At 39.5% G+C, this 19,678-nt stretch overlaps 1 protein-coding gene across 1 annotated transcript in view; it reads left to right on the top strand.

Annotated features, from left to right (window-relative positions):
- LOC122666704 (protein TRIGALACTOSYLDIACYLGLYCEROL 5, chloroplastic) overlaps positions 1–19,678 on the top strand; it is a 31,736-nt gene that overhangs the window by 4,890 nt on the left and 7,168 nt on the right. The gene's annotated exons all lie outside the window — the stretch shown is intronic.

Here is a 19,678-nt window from a genome sequence, read left to right as displayed (position 1 = left end):
GAAGGAGATTCGGACTGTACAGAATCAGCCACTTGACGTTCAATTTCGACCCTTTTCGGAGCCGAATTGAAAAATTCTTATTTCACGATAAAACGTAGCCTCATCTCTTATCTTCGCAACCCAACTTGAATCAGCCCAAACGGAGATCTGAGTAGAGAGATATCGCTGATTTATTGAAGGTAGGTCATTCTGTCAAAAATCTGTGTTTCCCAAATCCAAGTTTAAGCAATACCTTGAAGTTGATTTCATCATTACCTTACTCATGAGACTCCATTAAAGTGATTATGAACTAGGAAGAGGTAGATCAACATCATTGAAGCATTGATTTGAGGTCACCTATAGAAACCCTAGTCGCTTCACACAATGTGAGTAGATCTTCAACCATTATACTTGATATTTTCTTTACATATAAAATTTGTTTTGAAACATTGTTTTAAATTTGGAATTTAGTTTTAGATTGAGATTTATCATGCCAAAAACATATTTCATTCATGCTTTTACTCAATGAAATTGTTCACACATGATTGCTTGCAAGGAATGGTGATTTCCTTGTGATTTAATTCACATGTGCAGAATTTTTAATAATGTCATGTTTATAGACTAATGAATCCAATGCTTATTTGTTGATAGTATGATGAAGGTCTATGAATGATTCTTCATGATTATAACCTAATGCATGATGTTTTTGGATGATGCATAAAAATCTGATTTTTTTTAGGGTTTACCTTTTAATTTTCATTGATGTTATTGTTGGATAAGTGATTGCGAAGATTTTGCCCAATCTTTCCTATTATTGTTCTTCACTTTATACATTGATATATTGATGAAAGTTATTGTTTTCAAACTATATTTTCATTCTTTTCAATAGTATGTGTTAGGATGGAATTGGGGAGTCATGACCCTAAGTTCCGAACTTGGATGTATAACTTTAAATTATAAGCAAACCCTTGATTGTTATTTTGTTGTTTACCTTACCGACATTAGTGAATATGTTGGGGTAAGGATAAGTTGGCAAGTTTTTGAGGTACGGGTTTACCCTTATTGGAGCTATATGGACTACTAGAAAGAGGGAGATGATAAAAAACTCTCCAGGAGGGCATTGCTGGTAAAACCTTCGGGGGCTTTGACTCGGTCTGGGGCAAGTTTTGTCACTAGTTTCTCCATTAGTTTCTTGATGTTGAGAGGGGATAATGGTGTTGTAGTTGATCATAGCTGGAGTTCATACGCCGCTATCATGAGGGCCTTGACCAGTGTATGGTAACTAGTTCACATTAGTCAATTAGGGAGTGATGTGTTTGTTATTTTACGTTCTTTCGACATATCTTTTGTTAATTGTTGTCATATATACTTTTCATTACGGTAGTGGTGATAAGCAAATATGGTTATGATCATTTTGTTTTGTTTTTTTTTTTTTTTTTTCCGGATCTATATATACGTATTATTGTATGTCTTTACATTTTGTATTACTTGTGCATGTTTTCATTCCTGTATAGTTGTTGATGATTTACTTGCTAAGCTTTTCCCGAAGCTTACCCTCATCATTTTTCAGACGAACAACTTTATGAATGCGAACCTGGATGTGAGGAAGTACTAGAGGAGGAGGTCCAAGGGGATGAAGCGTTTGGATTAGAAGATGACAACTACTATTAGAAACTTTACACTTTCTTTAAATTTTAGAAGAACTCATAGTTTGTTTGAGTTTAATTTAATTTTGAAGATTATAACCTTTATTTAAGAATTATAAGTTTAATGTGGAAGTTGTAATAGCTTAGGTTGACTACCCTACTTTAGTTGAAGTCTTAATCTATACATTCTAGACTTATGTTTGTGTTTTGGTTCTACTCCGGTTCATATCTCTTTGACATAAACGATCTTGTGGACCGTCAATGTCCCTAAACCGCTAGGGTGGTTTTGGGGGCGTTACACTAAGTTTGTTATAGTGTTCTATCGTAAATAGAAATAGCTTTCTATTATAATTAGGATTAGCTACTTAAGAGTTTCATATCTTTTCTGATTGTATTATCAAACTAGTAGTGATTGCTGGCTGGTGGTAGAACTAAACTTATCACACAGCCTCTCTTCTCTCTATCTGTTGGTTTTGCTTCTTCTTCACACGTTCTGGTGTTGAAGTTTTGTAACATGGTATTAGAGCTGTAACCAGTACCTGATTCTCTCCCTATAGCCGTTTTGAGAGTCATTTTGGGTTTCTCGTTTGAAGAAGGAAACCCTAGTTCACAGAAGAAGAAAAAGAATTAGGGTTTTGATGAAGATGATGAATGTGTATGAAGATCATACCTGAAGATTTCTGGGTTTCTTTCTACTGCTGATTTGCTGATTTTTCTGGATTGATCAATGTTTTCATGCTGATCGATTGATTCTCTCCATGAGGTGCTGCCATACTGCTGGTTCTATCGAATGAGTGGCATTTGTATTTTGTTCTACTGAATCAATTGCATCTTTGAAGTTTATTGCCTTTGCTGCTGTGTGCTTCGATAGATTTACTTGCGGAATATGGTTATTGATGTCCCTTCTACCGCTGCCCCTTGGAACTTGATTACTTGCGGAATCAAGAGCTGGGGTTGCTGAAATCTTAGAGTTTGAATCCGATTGTTCAGTAGTTTACTCCGAAGTTTATTCTCATGCATATGCCTCGACAATCCGATAGTTCAGCAGTTTGCGATTTGCTGGGTTGAGGTCGCAGCTCCCCCCCCCCCCCCGGTCCCCCTTTTCTCTTAGTTCTCGGTCTTCAACCATGCAAATTTTGTTTATTTTATAAGTCCTTGCTGGTTGTGTTACTATCCTCTTAGTTAGATTATTTTTTTTAACTTCCATAATTAGTCCTCTTGTTCTATTTCCTCTTTTTCCCCTTATTACTTGTCTTATCCCCTTATGTCCATATTTTATAACCCATTCCAAGTTTACCCTTTGGCCTTAGCCTTTACTACAAATTGGATTTGAACTGGCCATGCCATTCCCATTTTAACATTGAGAGATTTACAATATTGTCATTCCTTCTCTTTTATCTTCATAAGAGCCTCTTGAACATTATGATTAGTTACCAGATTGCCACTACTTAATTGTAATTGTGTTTTATCTCTTTTTGGGTGAGCCAATAATTGGGTTAAAACTTGGGATTGCACTGAGATTTGTTGGATTAATTACAAAATGGTCATTACTTCATTATAATTGAGTTCTGTGGGCCCATAAAACCCAATTTATTGGACTCCTAATCACATCAATTTGGGGTTGCAAATTTTGAAGATTAGTATTTGCATGGAGTGATGGTTAATATTGGGGATTATTATCTACTTAGATTTGTTTGAATCTAGCCTATATGGGATTTTTTTTGCTACTGTGAGGGGGTGCTTGAAGATTATGTTTTGTTGGAGATTATTTGCGGCTGCTCTTGATTATGAGACTTAAATGATGCTCATTTTATTTGTGATGCTGGTTATTGTTGCCATATGATGGTTATTATTTTTTATTGCATCCTTTGCAGTATTTGTCCACGTGTAGTGCTACGTGTGAGGGGGAGATTGGAGTTATTATCTGCTCCAGTCATCACCTCAAGATTATTATTATTATTTTTTGCTTGTGTCATCTGTTCGTGTCCTCAGCAACATTCTTATCTTATGAAGATGGTTATTTATTCAACAACAATGCAACTTGTATCTGTGGTTCACAACAACCTTATGTTGCAATTTTTTTTTATTTGAGACCTTTGTTTAGGGCTTAAGAGTCAAGAGCGAGTTTGATCTTTACTAATCAGATCTCTAATTATGTGATTTTAGTAATCACATTATTTTTACCCCGTTGTTGAAGTGCCTTCCTTGAGAAGGGGTGTATGATGCAGTTGTTGGATGCTGCACAACCTGCACTTTTACCATAATCTTTATTGTGGAGATTACTACTTACCTTCTTTGAGAAGGGCTTATGTTGTAACTGTTAGATGCTGCACTTTTATTTGTTTTTTTTTTTTTTGTGAAGATGACTACTTATTACTTACCTTTCTTGTGAAGAGCTTATGATGTTGTTGTTGCTGATATGATATTTTGGATTGCGGATTGGTGTTCTCTACTGCATATTTTGTTCGTTGCTGATGGTTATGTTGGGTTTATTTAACACATTTCCCCCCCCACCATTTTTTAAATCTACTTATACTACTGATGATTGATGTGCTTAAGTTGATATTGCTACCAGAATGAAGTTCTCTTTGTGTTTACTGGCATCTATGACGTCTACAAATGTTCAAGACTGTTGCTGCTTTTAATGTTTAATTCATATTGGTCCAAGTTGGACCTTCTTTTGATGTACGTATATGTGCAAGAGAATGCAACCTGGTCGTGTGGCCCCTACGTCAGAATGGGGCCCAATGGGAGCATGCGTGCAAGCATCATGGGGGGTGGGATTTCTGCCTTTCCATGGGGGTGGGGTGGTCATTTCGCGCCCACCTATGTCTTGGCGTAGGGGCCACGCGAGTAGGTAGCGTTCTTTTCCCCTATGTATATATACTCCAGCTTGAGGAGGAGTGTTAAAGATACATATCGTGGGATGGTGTTGTTCTATCTGTCTAAGTTCGTTATAGTGTCCTATTGTAATTAGAAAGAGCTTCCTATTATGATTAGGATTAGCTACCTGAGAGTTTCGTTTCTTTTATGATTTTATTATCAAACTATTTTAAGTAGTGATTGCTGGCTGGCTGTAGAACTAACTAACCTATTGCACAGCCTCTTTTTAGTCTCTCTCTCTCTCCCCTTGGTTTTGCTTCTTCTTCTTCACAGGTTCTGGTGTTGAGGTTTTGTAACATGTCTCATTGGCCATTGCTTTAATTTTCTTATGAGATAGTTGACATATTTATATGATGCCTACTCAACTGTTTTGATCTTTTTCATTGATTATATAGTCTATTGAAAAGGGAAGATAATGCAGGACATTTGGGGGCTGCTCCTACTAGCTCTAGCCCAGGCCCAATTAAATACTCCAAGTGTTACCAAGCCCAAGCCCTACCAGCCCTGCATTTAGTTTATTTATGTTTATCTTTTATTTTTTGAGTTATTTGGCAGTTATTTCTTTAGAAGTAGTTATTATGGAGTAGTTATTGCTGTACAAGTAGTTGTTAGGGAGTTATTTTCTTCATTATTTTTGATTTTGAGTTCTTAAAAGACTGTATTTTGAGAAGGAATGTTGAACAGAATTGAATAATGGAAAGAATGAATTGAGTTTGTGGCTATATGTGTGCACTCTTCTCTCCCCCCACCCATCTTCTTCTTCTCTTTCCCCCCCTACAATTCTGATTTCTTTCTGGATTCTCTTTTCTCCTTCCGGTCCCCCATCATTTGGCATCAGAGCCAGGTTGGGTGAATATCTCTTCTTCTTTTCCTCTGTGGCTAAAGCTTTCCTCCAAGGTTCGAAAATTCGTTTCGTTTCAGTATTTCGGGTTGACCGAAATAATTTTGGATATTTTGGTCGAAATATTGCATTTTTCTGTGTGGTTTCGGTGGGTCATTTCGATGGGTCTTAGGCCAAGTTAAGGCCTGAAACTTCATGAAAACCCTATTTTAGGCTATATTAACACATGTAAATGTTCAAATTGCAAAATTAGTCATCCAAAGTGGTGTTTTGGATTTGCACCATTGATTGGCAATATACGGTCGAATCCTAATGTATAACTTAGTTAATTACACATACACATAATTTAAGACTTTAAGTACTAGAGGACATATTAAATTAATAATTAATAAGCAATTTAGACAAATAAATTCACTTGAAAACATAAAGTGAATGACTCATTGACTCATAAGTAATAACTTAAGTCATAATATTAAGTACAATAAATCAATAACAACTTAACAAGATGATATCAATATCCCAAATTCTCAATACAAGTCAAGTAGTCATCAAGTGACTCAAATGGTTACAAATATTCTAATAATAATTACTCCGCCATCCAGGATCAACCCCACTCATAGTTCGATGGAGCCGGCGTGCATTGTTCTCCGACTGTAGGACATATGAATGTCACGTCATAGTCTGGGAGAAGAAACGAGTGTAGTCATCCACAGTTGCCATGTAAATTGCCTCGTCAACATGCTGAAGGTAACCATTGTTGGAGTTATTAGCAAGGGAAGTATTGGTCTCTCTTCCCCAACTTCGGCAGTCCCGCTGAGTGGGCCGGGGGGGTTGGGGGGGCGGGGGCCCACCCATGAGCAGGGGTTTGGGGGCTGCCGCCTCCGACCCGTATTCAATCATGTGTTGTCCAAGTGCTTTCGGTGTAGAATGTGTGAAAAATGAGCAAATTGCACCAAAAACTCGAAAAATACCACTCTTGTGAGCTCTCGGTCGAAATTTTGACCGAGAGTTACGAGACAGTGTATAAGTAGAAGGGAATTTGTGCAATTAAAGCTCGATATCTTGCGAGATGGTATATTGGCTCGAAATATCGCGAGATGATTGAAATTCGGATCGAAACATTGTATTTTTTTGTATCGAAGTGCCATTTCGTTTCAGACAGGTCGAGATACTCGAAATTCTCGAGATCTCGATCGAAATTTCACTAGTGACTAGTTTAAGTACTATGCTTTCCTCCCCACCATCTTGCGGGATCTCTCCCTCTCTGGAATTCTTCTCCCTTTCAGTATCTCTTTCCCTCTTATCTTTCTTCTTCTATCTAAGTTCTCTTATCTTGTTCCCTTCCCTGTTCTGGAAACAATTGAACCCCTTTACCCACACGATTGCAACAACCAATCGTTCCATATTATTCCATATTGTCCCTAGTTGGAATGACGAACAACACCGGAGATGTTGCAATAGTAATGGCGTATGACTACGACATTCCACTCAACAATATTGAGAGGACGTGCTGTTTCAAGATTTCATATCCTCTTCTTGTGAATTACCGAAGCTTTTGAACGGCATGGATGTGCATCACATGGACTGGTTTCCTGGGTTTATCCAAACTAGAGGTTGAGTTTTTTTAAAGCAAGGGAGAGTTGATGCAGGACATTTGGGGGCTGCTCCTACTAGCCCTAGCCTAGGCCCAATTAAATACTCCAAGTGTTACCATCTCAGGCCCAAGCCCAAGCCCTACCAGCCTTGCATTTAGTTTATCTATTTGCTGGGCAATTGGAGCATTCTGAAATTGAATTGTCATTGTTGGCAACATTACCAGTCATATTGGTGATGTGGCAGTGGCCGCTGATGAGTTGGAAGTGTTGTAATGGTCAAACATGCAACTACACAGTGCCAAAGGCATTTTTGGTCATTTGGTAGTGTTACAGGGGTACCCGCACTTGAAGAACACCATTTGACAGTATATTAAGTCCTTATACAATGTTTACCAAAGGCCTGAAGCAACGGGTGAAGACCTCTTGCATTAAAAGTGGTGAAATCACAGGATCATGCAGTGGCAGCGTTTTTAGAGCTGTTTTTGGAAGGTTTAATGGCAGAACTGGGCAAAAGTGGAATGTGTTTTGCAAAACGCGTTGATGTCATGATGACGTCATCAGTACAGTAGTCAAAGCAACTTACTTTTCGAATCGGTTCGTTACGCACGGTATATCATAAGTGATCTTCATAATTACAGGTTGTGCCATTTCTTTCTTGTTTTGGAGCATCCGACTTTGGAAAGCCGTATCTCACTCGTTCTGACTCCGTTTTGTGATCCGCGAAGTGCGTTGAACTCACAGAGAGGAGGAGAACGTCCCTGTAAGAAGAAAAATGTAAAAAATTGTTCAGATGGAGATGTGTGCACGAATAAGCAAGAAGGTGGTGTTTTCACAAGTTCCGTGCTTATTGTGAGTCGTGCGACTTTTTGAGGACGTTCTAGAGGAGGTACTTGCTGTGTGTTATCCTACTAGAGGTAATCCTCATCCGTAAATCCCAGTTTTTGTTCCTGGTTGTTGTTTCTGAATTGAAAACCTATGGAACCTGTGTAAGTCTTGTTGGCAAAATTGTTGGGAAGGGATTTACATTGTTAAATTTTATCATGCTATTATAATTCTATCAAGTGGGTGATGCAGATTCATCATCAAATAAGGCTTGTTTCATTGGAAATAAGTGTAGGGTTGGGATATATATATGTTGGGCCTTTGTTCCCAAGGGTTTTCTATGTATTAGGCCACTTTAGTGGGCCTGAAATAGGGGTATATAGGTTGCATACGGGATTAGCCCAATACTTAGTTATTTTGTGTTTTTAATTGAACCGGTTTAAATTGGTTGCATCCAATTAGTTCAATTGGTTTAATTTAAGTGAAGTGATCCTATTGGCTAAGAGGTTCTTATATCCTATTGGCTACTAGGGAATCTTCTTTATTTTAAGTAGTTTAAGTTGTTTTAAGTCATTAGGACTCTATTTTGAGTCTATTTGAGTTTCCTAGTTAGTTTAAGTTGCCTAATAGGTTAGGGATAAGGTTAGGCCATTCATTTTTAGTGTCTAAGTCTATTTTTGAGTCTTCTATATAAGTTTGTAAGGGAGGCCAGCATTGAAAACGAATTTGATTAATGAAAAGCTTTTGTTTGCTGCCATAGCTGCTGCTCTGCTCTGTTGAGTGAACCTTGTGAGTAATATCAAGGCTACCTTGTGGGTAATATCAAGGTGAAGGGATTGGTGGACTCCGATCGACTCCTTGCATCTTGTAGATCGGGAGGTCCTTCTTCTAGTTCTTCAAAGCTGCTACCATTGAAGATTTAATCTTTCATGTAAGTAGTTTATTAATTCAGCATTTAACCTTCTTCTAATCCTCTAACCTAAGCTCCATCTACAACCTAAACTCCATCTACTCCTATTATCATCCCTTCCATTAATCCATAGATCCATTAGATCCCTAAAACCCTAAATCCAATTCTGCCCTAAATTGCAGAATTTTGTAACTCATCCAAACCCTAACTTCTTTATACCAAAATAACCCCCGAGACCTGCCCATTAATACCCTATAAACCTCTTTCCTAAAATCTGCCCCTAAACCCTAGATCTTACAAACAGTCCATTTTCATAAAGCATCCTACCCAAAACCCTAGAATTCCAACCTCAACCAAATTTGATCCAACTTATACCATTAGACTCATAAAATTCTGCACATCATTACCAAATAAAACCCTAAGTCGAAACCTTAACCATAACCCTAATTCTGCCCTAATTAGCCTAAGCTGTCCCAATCTGCCAGCCTTGTTAAGAGATCCTATTACCCTGGTTCCTAGTGGGATTACTCCTACCTAGGACTACATTAAATTGGTATCAGAGCTATGGCGGAGGGAAGCTCCAACCAAGCCTTGAAAGACCCACCTCCCTTCGTTTTCAAGACCCAAGTTCGTCTATCCAATGGGAGCACAGCCATCTTAGTTGTTGATGAGAGGAGACGTAACAACATTATTTCACAATCCGTGGTGGATATGTTGTCCCAATCAGGAGAGATTTGCATCGAGCCTACAGGTAAAGTCTGTGTTGAATTTGGGTGTTCTTCATATCATGATAGTGCTTGGTGTAAGTCGGTACCATCTCCAAGGAGCTTTATTGCAGTAGGTTGCAATTGGTTGGACGAGCGACAAGGTTGGATTGAACCGGAAAACAACTTGTGTGTCCTACCTGATCGACAGCGTCTATACCATTTGTTTACTCTAAAAGGATTACAACCAAAGGTGACCACATCGACTATACAGCCACAAGGACTGCCGAACATGTCAACTCAAATGCAAGTGACATCGACTGTGTTTGAAGTTTCACCTATGGCAGATGCACCAACAAAAGATTCTACTAAAGCGGTTTGTGTTGAAGAGATTCAAGAACCTATAGCTAAAGAAATTCAAGAAGACCAAGCTGCACCAGTAGTTGAGATCATGGTTGAGAAGCTTGGCTATCAAATTGATGTGGAGGTCCAACACACAATGGTAGAAGAAACTACTGAAGAGGGCAAAGTAGACAAGGCTGAGGGCATGGAAGATGAAGTGGTGATTGACAACACTCCACAAGAAATCATCGACATCCAAGATGTTGTTCTTGAAGAGGTCGAGCACATAGAGTTTGTGATGCCACTATGGTTCTTTGAAGAGAACGCTCCACGCATTGAAGACTTTATCCCCAATGTTCCCGCTTCACCGAAATTCTGTTTGGGGATGTTCAAAGCTGTTGATCACATGTTGATTCCCCCTCATCACTACAAAATTCGAGGACGAATTTTTTCAAGTTGGGGAGAGTTAATGCAGATTCATCATCAAATAAGGCTTGTTTCATTGGGAATAAGTGTAGGGTTGGGATATATATATGTTGGGCCTTTGTTCCCAAGGGTTTTCTATGTATTAGGCCACTTTAGTGGGCCTGAAATAGGGGTATATAGGTTGCATACGGGATTAGCCCAATACTTAGTTATTTTGTGTTTTTAATTGAACCGGTTTAAATTGGTTGCATCCAATTGGTTCAATTGGTCTAATTTAAGTGAAGTGATCCTATTGGCTAAGAGGTTCTTATATCCTATTGGCTACTAGGGAATCTTCTTTATTTTAAGTAGTTTAAGTTGTTTTAAGTCATTAGGACTCTATTTTGAGTCTATTTGAGTTTCCTAGTTAGTTTAAGTTGCCTAATAGGTTAGGGATAAGGTTAGGCCATTCATTTTTAGTGTCTAAGTCTATTTTTGAGTCTTCTATATAAGTTTGTAAGGGAGGGCAGCATTGAACACGAATTTGATTAATGAAAAGCTTTTGTTTGCTGCCATAGCTGCTGCTCTGCTCTGTTGAGTGAACCTTGTAAGTAATATCAAGGCTACCTTGTGGGTAATATCAAGGTGAAGGGATTGGTGGACTCCGATCGACTCCTTACATCTTGTAGATCGGGAGGTCTTTCTTCTAGTTCTTCAAAGCTGCTACCATTGAAGATTTAATCTTTCAAGTAAGTAGTTTATTAATTCAGCATTTAACCTTCTTCTTCTAATCCTCTAACCTAAGCTCCATCTACTCCTATTATCATCCCTTCCATTAATCCATAGATCCATTAGAACCCTAAAACCCTAAATCCAATTCTGCCCTAAATTGCAGAATTTTGTAACTCATCCAAACCCTAACTTCTTTATACCAAAATAACCCCCTAGACCTGCCCATTAATACCCTATAAACCTCTTTCCTAAAATCTGCCCCTAAACCCTAGATCTTACAAACAGTCCATTTTCATAAAGCATCCTACCCAAAACCCTAGAATTCCAACCTCAACCAAATTTGATCCAACTTATACCATTAGACTCATAAAATTCTGCACATCATTACCAAATAAAACCCTAAGTCGAAACCCTAACCATAACCCTAATTCTGCCCTAATTAGCCTAAGCTGTCCCAATCGGCCAGCCTTGTTAAGAGATCCTATTACCCTGGTTCCTAGTGGGATTACTCCTACCTAGGACTACATTAGTGGGGGCTTGCATAGAGATTAGGGTTGTTGCCCTCGTTTGTGTGGTTGTACAAACTGAAGCAGGGATTGGAGTTCCTGGGTGTTTGTAGTCACTGAAATTAGTTGAGTATCGTGCAATATACGAAACCTTGGTTAGGGTATTGCATCATGGACGTAGGCATACTGCTGAACCACAGTAAATACTGTGTCTCTCTTCTGTTATTTTTATATATGTGTATTGGAGTGTTATTTGACTGCAGAATGGGTGTGTTTACCTGGAAGGCCTAGCCAATTCATTGGTTGTGAGGCAAGGTAACACACGAACTGTAGACTGGTCAAATTGGGGTGCCCCAAGCCAGTCGGTGTGTGCATAGGGCAGTAAAACAGAGATACAGGGATTGAAGTTTTTGTGTTTTAGAGGGTAGTGTCAGAGAACTATCATTCAATTGTTTGGAAAATTTTTATAGTGCCCCTGATTTACCCCCCTCTCAGTGTCTACCTGGGATCATCAAGTGGTATCAAAGCAAGGTTCCCAAGGAAAAAGACTAAACAGTTTTGGGTCTGAGACTGAGATTTAGTACAGATGGCATCCAGTGAAGGAAGAGGAATGCATGGGAAGATTCCTATATTTGACGGGTCAAATTACAACTTTTGGAAGATCAGAATGGAGGCTTACCTGAAGTCTCTGGGTTATAGAGTTTGGCTTGTAGTAAAGAATGGATACAATCCCCCTACCACAAACATTACAGAGGCAACAGAGATGAAGAAGTGTGATGACGATGCTAAGGCAGTAAATGGACTTCTAGGCTCTCTTGTGAGCAACGAGTTTGCTAGAGTGATCGGTTGCACAACATCAAAGAAGATTTGGGACAAACTTAAAAGTGTCCGTGAGGGAGATGAAAAAATTAGAGAGGCCAAGCTACAACATCACAGGAACTTATTTGAAAGTTTGAAGATGTCTGAGGGAGAGTCGGTAGAGCAGTTCATGAGTAGGGTTAGTGAAATTATAAACTCCATCAGAAGATTAGGAGAAGAGATAAAGGATGCAGTTGTTGTTAAGACGATTTTGAGATCTGTACCTGAATTTTATAACCCCAAGGTATCCACCATAGAAGAGTCAAAGAACTTATACACCTTGAATCTAGATGAATTGCATGGGATTTTAACTGCTTATGAGATGAGAATGGTCAAACCCAAGTCTACTGAGAAGGAAGTTGCCTTTAAAGCCATGAAGAAACTAAAAATCAAGGAAGATAGTGAAGATGAGGATTCTAATGATGAGTTAATAGCTTACTTGGTTAGGAAACTCAAGAGAGGTGGAGGCAAATACAAGGGAAAACTTCCCTTGAAGTGTTTTGACTATGGTGGAATTGGGCACTTTGCCTCAAAGTGTCCCAAGAAAGGCAAAGGTATAGACTCTGATGATGAAGATACTCAAGAGAGCAAGTTCATGAAAGGGAAAAAGAAGTTCATCCGTTGAAAAGGGAATTTCAAAAAGAAAAGTCTCATCTCAAAGAAGTGCAAGTCTTCTTCAGACGGGTCTTCAGAAGATGATGATGATGAATCGGATGATGAGTCATTTAAGACTCTATTTATGACACTTGAAGACAAGGTGCAACACAAGACTACTGAAGAAGAGGAAGAATAGGAAACTGAGTATGACCTAGAAGCAGAGTTGTATTCTTCTCTAATTGAATTCAAGGGTGCTAGAAAGAAGATAAAAAATCTACAGAGTCAGCTTGTGGAGAAGGAGGAACAGGTCAGTCAGTTAAAGACTACGGTTGATGAAATGGGAAAAATAACTGAAAACTTGAGCATCAGTCTCTCATCTAAGGCAAAAGAGTGCACTACTCTTGAAGAACGATTAGAGAGTTTGAAGATTGAACTTGAGAATGTACAAAAGATGAACCAACAAGAAGTTGTAATTCCATCATTTCAAGCATCTATTTTGGGATCCAAAGGCAAGGAGATAGTGACCCAATCCATTGATGTTAATATTCCATCATCTAGCAAGACAAATGAAAATGTGCTAGATGAAATCTTAAGCTTTCAGAGATCTCCACATTTGAAGATTGGCTTAGGGTATGTGAAAGCAAGCGCTACTGGAGCAATGATTACCAAAGGCACAGGAACGGCAGGAAACCCTGTGAGATTTGTCTGGGAGAATCAGAGAGGCTCTAGAGTTGTGAAGACTGCCAAGAAGAATGTTGACAGAGAAGGCTACACATCAGTCAGTTATCAGAGGGACAGAGGTTCTTGGCAGAGATTGAGCTTCAGAGGTTACTGTTATGGGTGCAACAGTTATCGGCACAAAGTGGCAGATTGTAGGAGACAGGTCAAGCCTATTGTGTTCACAAGCAGAAATAGGTTTGCTCCACTGGTAGAGAGCAGTGTGGAGTGCTATAGGTGTCACAGGGTGGGACACATTGCTAGAAAATGCAGGACCACACTTCCATCCCAGATGCAACCAAGCAAAAAACAAAACAATAATCCTCCACAGAGACAAGGTCAGAAAAAGAAAGCAAGAGAACCCATCACAATGGCAGATAAAGCAGTATGGATTGAAAAGAAAAAGAAAGATAACAGCATCTCATTAATTGTCCAGACAGCTTTTAAGGCACATACTAAACCGTCACCGTGGATTCTTAACAGTGGGTGCTGCACTCATATGACAGGTGATCAAGGTAGGTTCTTGGGTTTGGATTCAGTTGAGGGTGGATCTGTCACGTTTGGGAACAATGATGGTGCAAAGATAGAAGGCAGAGGCACGGTAAAGCTTGACAGAGGCAAGTTAAAGTCTAACAATGTGTTATATGTTAGTGGCCTAAAGCATAACTTACTTTAGTGCAAGTCAGATCTGTGATCAGGGAAACGAAGTCTTATTTACTAAGGATGGTTGTCTGATCAAGAAAACGAAGAACGGAAAGACTATAGCACAAGGTACAAGGACAACAGGAAACCTATATACTCTCTTAGAAGCACAGGAAGACAGATGCATGTTGGGTCTAGAAGATGAATGTTGGCTTTGGCATAGAAGGATGGGGCATATCAACTTCAAGAACTTAGCCAAGTTGAGTAAGAAAAAGGCAGTCAGAGACTTACCCAAAATTAAGTCTTCAATAAATCATGTATGTGCATCATGTTAGAAGGGAAAATAGACTAGGGCCACATACAAGTCAAAGGAGCATTATTCAAGTAAGCCTTTGGACTTGATCCATACGGATTTGTGTGGACCCATGAGGATAGAGGCAGTTGGAGGTGAGAGGTACTTCATATTGTTTATAGATGAGTGTACCAGGATGACCTGTGTTATGTTCCTCAAGGACAACACAAAGGCACTAGATTGTTTCAAGATCTTCAAGAAAAGAGTGGAAAATGAAACAGGAAGGACAATCAAGTGTTTGAGGTCAAACCAAGGGAGAGAGTTTACTTGGAATATGTTTTCCAAGTTCTGCAATGAACATGGGATAAGAATGCAACATAGTGTAGCAAAACCCCCCCCCCCAACAAAATGGGGTTGTGGAAAGAAAGAACAGAACCGTTCAGGAGATGGCAAGGGCAATGTTGACTGAAAATAATGTTGCCAGGAGGTTTTGGAAAGAAACAGTTTACTCTGCAGTGCACATCCAAAACAGATTTCTATTGAGGCCTAATGAGTCCAAGACACCATATGAGCTATGGTATGGGAGAAGAGCCACAGTGAAATACCTAAAAGTTTTTGGATCTAGATGCTTCATCAAGAGAAAGGAGGACAACCTTTGAAAATTCGATGATAGAGCAGACGAAAGGATTTTCTTAGGGTATTACTCAAAAAGCAAGGCCTATAAATGCTTCAATAAAAGATTGGGGAAGATTGTAGAGAGTTCAGATGTAAAAGTTGATGAATAGTTGCCTCACTCTAAACCAATAAAGCTAGAAGATCAAACATTTTAGGAGTTTGATGATGATGAAGTTGTAGAAGGTCAGAATCATAATGATGAGATAGTTGAGATTGGAAATAAGTCAGACACAGATAATGGTGCTTCTGAGATTAATACAGAGATAGAGAGAGATGGCAGACCAAAAGATGGAAAGTGGCAGAAAGTTCATCCTCCACATCAAGTTCTTGGAGATCCAAAAGCAGAAGGTATGCAGACTAGAAGAAGAGTAGCTGCTACATATTCCTTGCTTTCACAGTTTGAACCCAAGTTCGTTGGGGAAGCATGTAAGGATGAATACTGGGTCAAGGCAATGAATGAAGAATTTGACCAGATAGAGAAGAACAATACATGGGAATTAGTTCCCAGACCGGCAGACAAGAACATCATAGGCATCAAGTGGGTCTTCAGAAATAAGTTGAACGAAGATGGCCAAGTGGTTAGAAACAAGGTCAGACTTGTGTGTAAAGTGTATGCTCAGGTGGAAGGGATTGATTTCGATGAAACTTTTGCACCGGTAGCACGCTTGGAATCCATACGGATGTTCTTAGCTTTGGCAGTGTACAAGGGGTTCCAGGTGTATCAGATGGACGTCAAGTCAGCATTCTTAAACGGTAACCTTGAAGAAGAGGTGTACATTGAGCAACCTGATGGCTTTCAGATTGGCGAGGATCCAGATTTGGCTTGTAGATTGAAGAAGGTTCTATATGGATTGAAACAAGCTCCAAGAGCCTGGTACTTCAGACTTGACACCTACTTACATCAGTTGGGACTGCGGAAGGGCATAGTTGATAGCAACTTATATGTTATGACTTATGACAGAGAATAGTAGTCAACTGGTGGTTGTAGTGTATGTCGACGACATATTCTTTGGTGGACATAATGATGAGGTATGTAAACAGTTTGCAGAGAAGATGAAGACAGAGTTCGAGATGTCTATGTTTGGGGAACTGTCTTATTTCTTGGGTTTGCAGGTGAACCAGAAAAGTAGTGCCATCTTCATATCTCAAATGAAGTATGTCAAGGAAATGTTGAAGAGATTTTAGATGGAGGACAACAAACCAGTGGGTACACCCATGGTGGTAGGATGCAAGTTGAATTCGACAGATGAATCACCTCTAATAGATCAGACTTTATACAAGATTACAGGTTGAGGGTAGGAAGCCTTTTGTATTTGATAGCATCAAGACCGGATATTTTGCAGTCTGTTTGCTTGGTGGCCAGGTTTCAGGCAAACCCTAAGGAGACATGCCTAATGGTAGTTAAGCGTATTTTCAGGTATTTGAAAGGTACAGTGGGGTATGGAATATGGTACCCAAGGATAGATAGTTTCACACTTATTGCATTTTCATATGCAGATTGGGCCGACAGTGTTGCTGATAGGAAAAGTACTAGTGGTGGTGCTTTTTATCTGATGCAAAGTTTGGTGGCATGGCACAACAAGAAACAAGTGTCTGTTTCATTATTGACAACAGAGGCTGAATACATAGCGGCGGCAGCCAGTTGCACTCAGGTTATTTGGATGAAGAGGCAAGTGGCAGACTTTGGCATTGAAAGTGATGTGCCAATTTCGATTATGTTTGATAATGTCAGCGCCATCAACATTTCAAAGAACCTAGTGCAACATTCAAGGACAAAACACATTGACATCAGATATCATTTCTTGAAGGAGAAGGTGATCGACAATGAGGTGAGATTAGACTTTGTTCCTACATCAGAACAAGTGGTAGATATTTTCACAAAACCTCTTCCTAAGGAGAGTTTTGAGCGTCTTCGAGACAAACTTGGAGTTGACTCAAATTGCACAGTAGGTGGTACAGGTGAGGGGGAGTGTGTGCATGGGCGTAGGGGGAGATGCCATGCAGGGGGAGTCACTCTTTGTATTTGTCGTCAAAGGGGGAGAATAATTCAGCTCGAAAGAAGTGTGTACAGCTCATAGTATGTAGGTCTTTCGCTTCAAGGCGTTTTATGGAAGCAAGTTGCCAACAATTCCAAAGGGGGAGATTGTTGGGCAATTAGAGCATTCTGAAGTTGAATTGTCATTGTTGGCAACATTACCAGTCATATTGGTGATGTGGCAGCGGTCGTTGATGAGTTGGAAGTGTTGTAATGGTCAAACAGGTAACTACACAGTGCCAAGGGCATTTTTGGTCATTTGGTAGTGTTACAGGGGTACCCGCACTTGAAGAACACCATTTGACAGTATATTAAGTCCTTATACAATGTTTACCAAAGACCTGAAGTAGCAGGTAAAGACCTCGTGCATTAAAAGTGGTGAAATCATAGGATCATGCAGTGGCAGCATTTTTAGAGCTGTTTTTGGAAGGTTTAATGGCAGAACTGGGCAAAGTGTTCTTCATGAGTAACGTAGTTCGTCAAGTCGTGGTTCCAACACAACTGACCTTGCATTATTCTGATATCGGACGAAGGAGTTTTGACGATTCCCGTGTGACTGCGCAAAATCGGAGCAAATCTGGAGAGCACGTTTTCCTTTCATACTTACCCAAATTTTTGGCTTAAAATTCATAAGCATTCTGTGAACAATGATTTTTCATTGTTTTATTAAAGTTCCAGAATGTTATTGATCGTCGAATGGAGCTTGATCGCACTTGATTCTAGATCTACGGATCGGAGTAAAGCAGGAGTTAATGGATGCGCTTGATTTCATCGCTAGCCTCTTTATTGGTTGATACATAGTGCTTTGTAGATCCATGTTGCATGGTATAATGACCTCATGAGCGTTTGATTCTATGTGATGCGTACACGATACACAAGCAGTATAGGTTCTATATAAAGTGACGTGGTTGGAAGTTGAGTTAAAAAGCAAAAAGAATATTCTTATCTTCAAGCAAAAGTGGAATGCGTTTTGCAAAACGCGTTGATGTCATGATGACGTCATCAACACAGTAGTCAAAGTAACTTACTTTTTGAATCGGTTCATTACGCACAGTATATCACAAGTGATTCATAATTACAGAATGTGCCATTGCTTTCCTGTTTTGGAGCATCTGACTTTGGAAAGCCGTATCTCACTCGTTCGGACTCCGTTTTGCGACCCGCGAAGTGCGTTGAACTCACAGAGAGGAGGAGAACGCCCCTATAAGAAGAAAAATTTTAAAAATTGCTCAGATGGAGATGTGTACACGAATAAGCAAGAAGGTGGTGTTTTCACGAGTTTTGTGCTTGTTGTGAGTCGTGCGACTTTTTGCGGACGTTCTAGAGGAGGTGCTTGCTATGTATTATCCTACAAGAGGTAATCCTCATTCGTAAATCCCAGTTTTTGTTCCTAGTTATTGTTTCTGAATTGAAAACCTATGGAACCTGTGTAAGCCTTGTTGGCAAAATTGTTTGGGAGAGATTTACACTGTTAAATTTTATCATGCTATTGTAACTCTATCAAGTGGGGGCTTGCATAGAGATTGGGGTTGTTGCCATTGTTTGTGTGGTTGCACAAACTGAAGCAGGGATTGGAGTTCCTGGGTGACTGTAGTCACTGAAATTAGTTGAGTATCGTGCAATATACGAAACCCTGGTTAGGGTATTGCACCGTGGATGTAGGCATACTGCTGAACCACGTTAAATATTGTTTCTCTCTTATGTTATTTTTATATATGTGTATTGGAGTGTTATCTGACTGCAGAATGGGCGTGTTTACCTGGAAGGCCTAGCCAATTCATTGGTTGTGAGGCAAGGTAACACACGAACTGTAGACTGGTCAAATTGGGTTGCCCCAAGCCAGTCGGTGTGTGCACAGGGCAGTAAAACAGAGATACAAGGATTGCAGTGTTTGTGTTTCAAAGAACAGTGACAGAGAACTATCATTCAATTGTTTGGGAAATTTTTATAGTGATCCTGATTCACCCCCCACTCTTAGTGTCAACCTGGGATCATCATTATCTTTTATTTTTAGAGTTATTGGCAGTTATTTCTGTAGAAGTAGTTATTATGGGGCAGTTATTGCTGTAGAAGTAGTTGTTAGGGAGTTATTTTCTTCGTTTTTTTGATTTTGAGTTGTTAAAAGACTGTATTTTGAGGAGGAATGCTGAACAGAATTGAATAACGGAAAATATGAATTGAGTTTGTGGCTGTGTGTGTGTGTGCACTCCTCTCTCTCCCCCCCTCTTCTTCTTCTTCTTCTCTTTCCCCCCCTGCAATTCTGATTTCTTTCTGGATTCTCTTTTCTCCTTTCCGGTCCCCCATCAGAAGAGGACTCCCCTCCAGGTTCAGGGTTTAAAAGAAAAAGGGTCAAAAAGGGTCCCATTGAAGAAACCTGCCATAATCATCCTTAAATTTATGAAAAAATAAGTAACATAAACTGAATGGACTTGTTGAAGAAACCTGCTATGAACATCCATAAATTTCAAAAAAAAAAAAGTAACATAACTGAATGCAG

Source organism: Telopea speciosissima, chromosome 7 (genome assembly GCF_018873765.1).
Source record: "Telopea speciosissima isolate NSW1024214 ecotype Mountain lineage chromosome 7, Tspe_v1, whole genome shotgun sequence".
Lineage (NCBI taxonomy): Eukaryota > Viridiplantae > Streptophyta > Magnoliopsida > Proteales > Proteaceae > Telopea > Telopea speciosissima.
The sequence above is the reverse complement of the archived record's forward strand: the minus strand, read 5'-3'. Positions and strand labels throughout refer to the sequence as shown.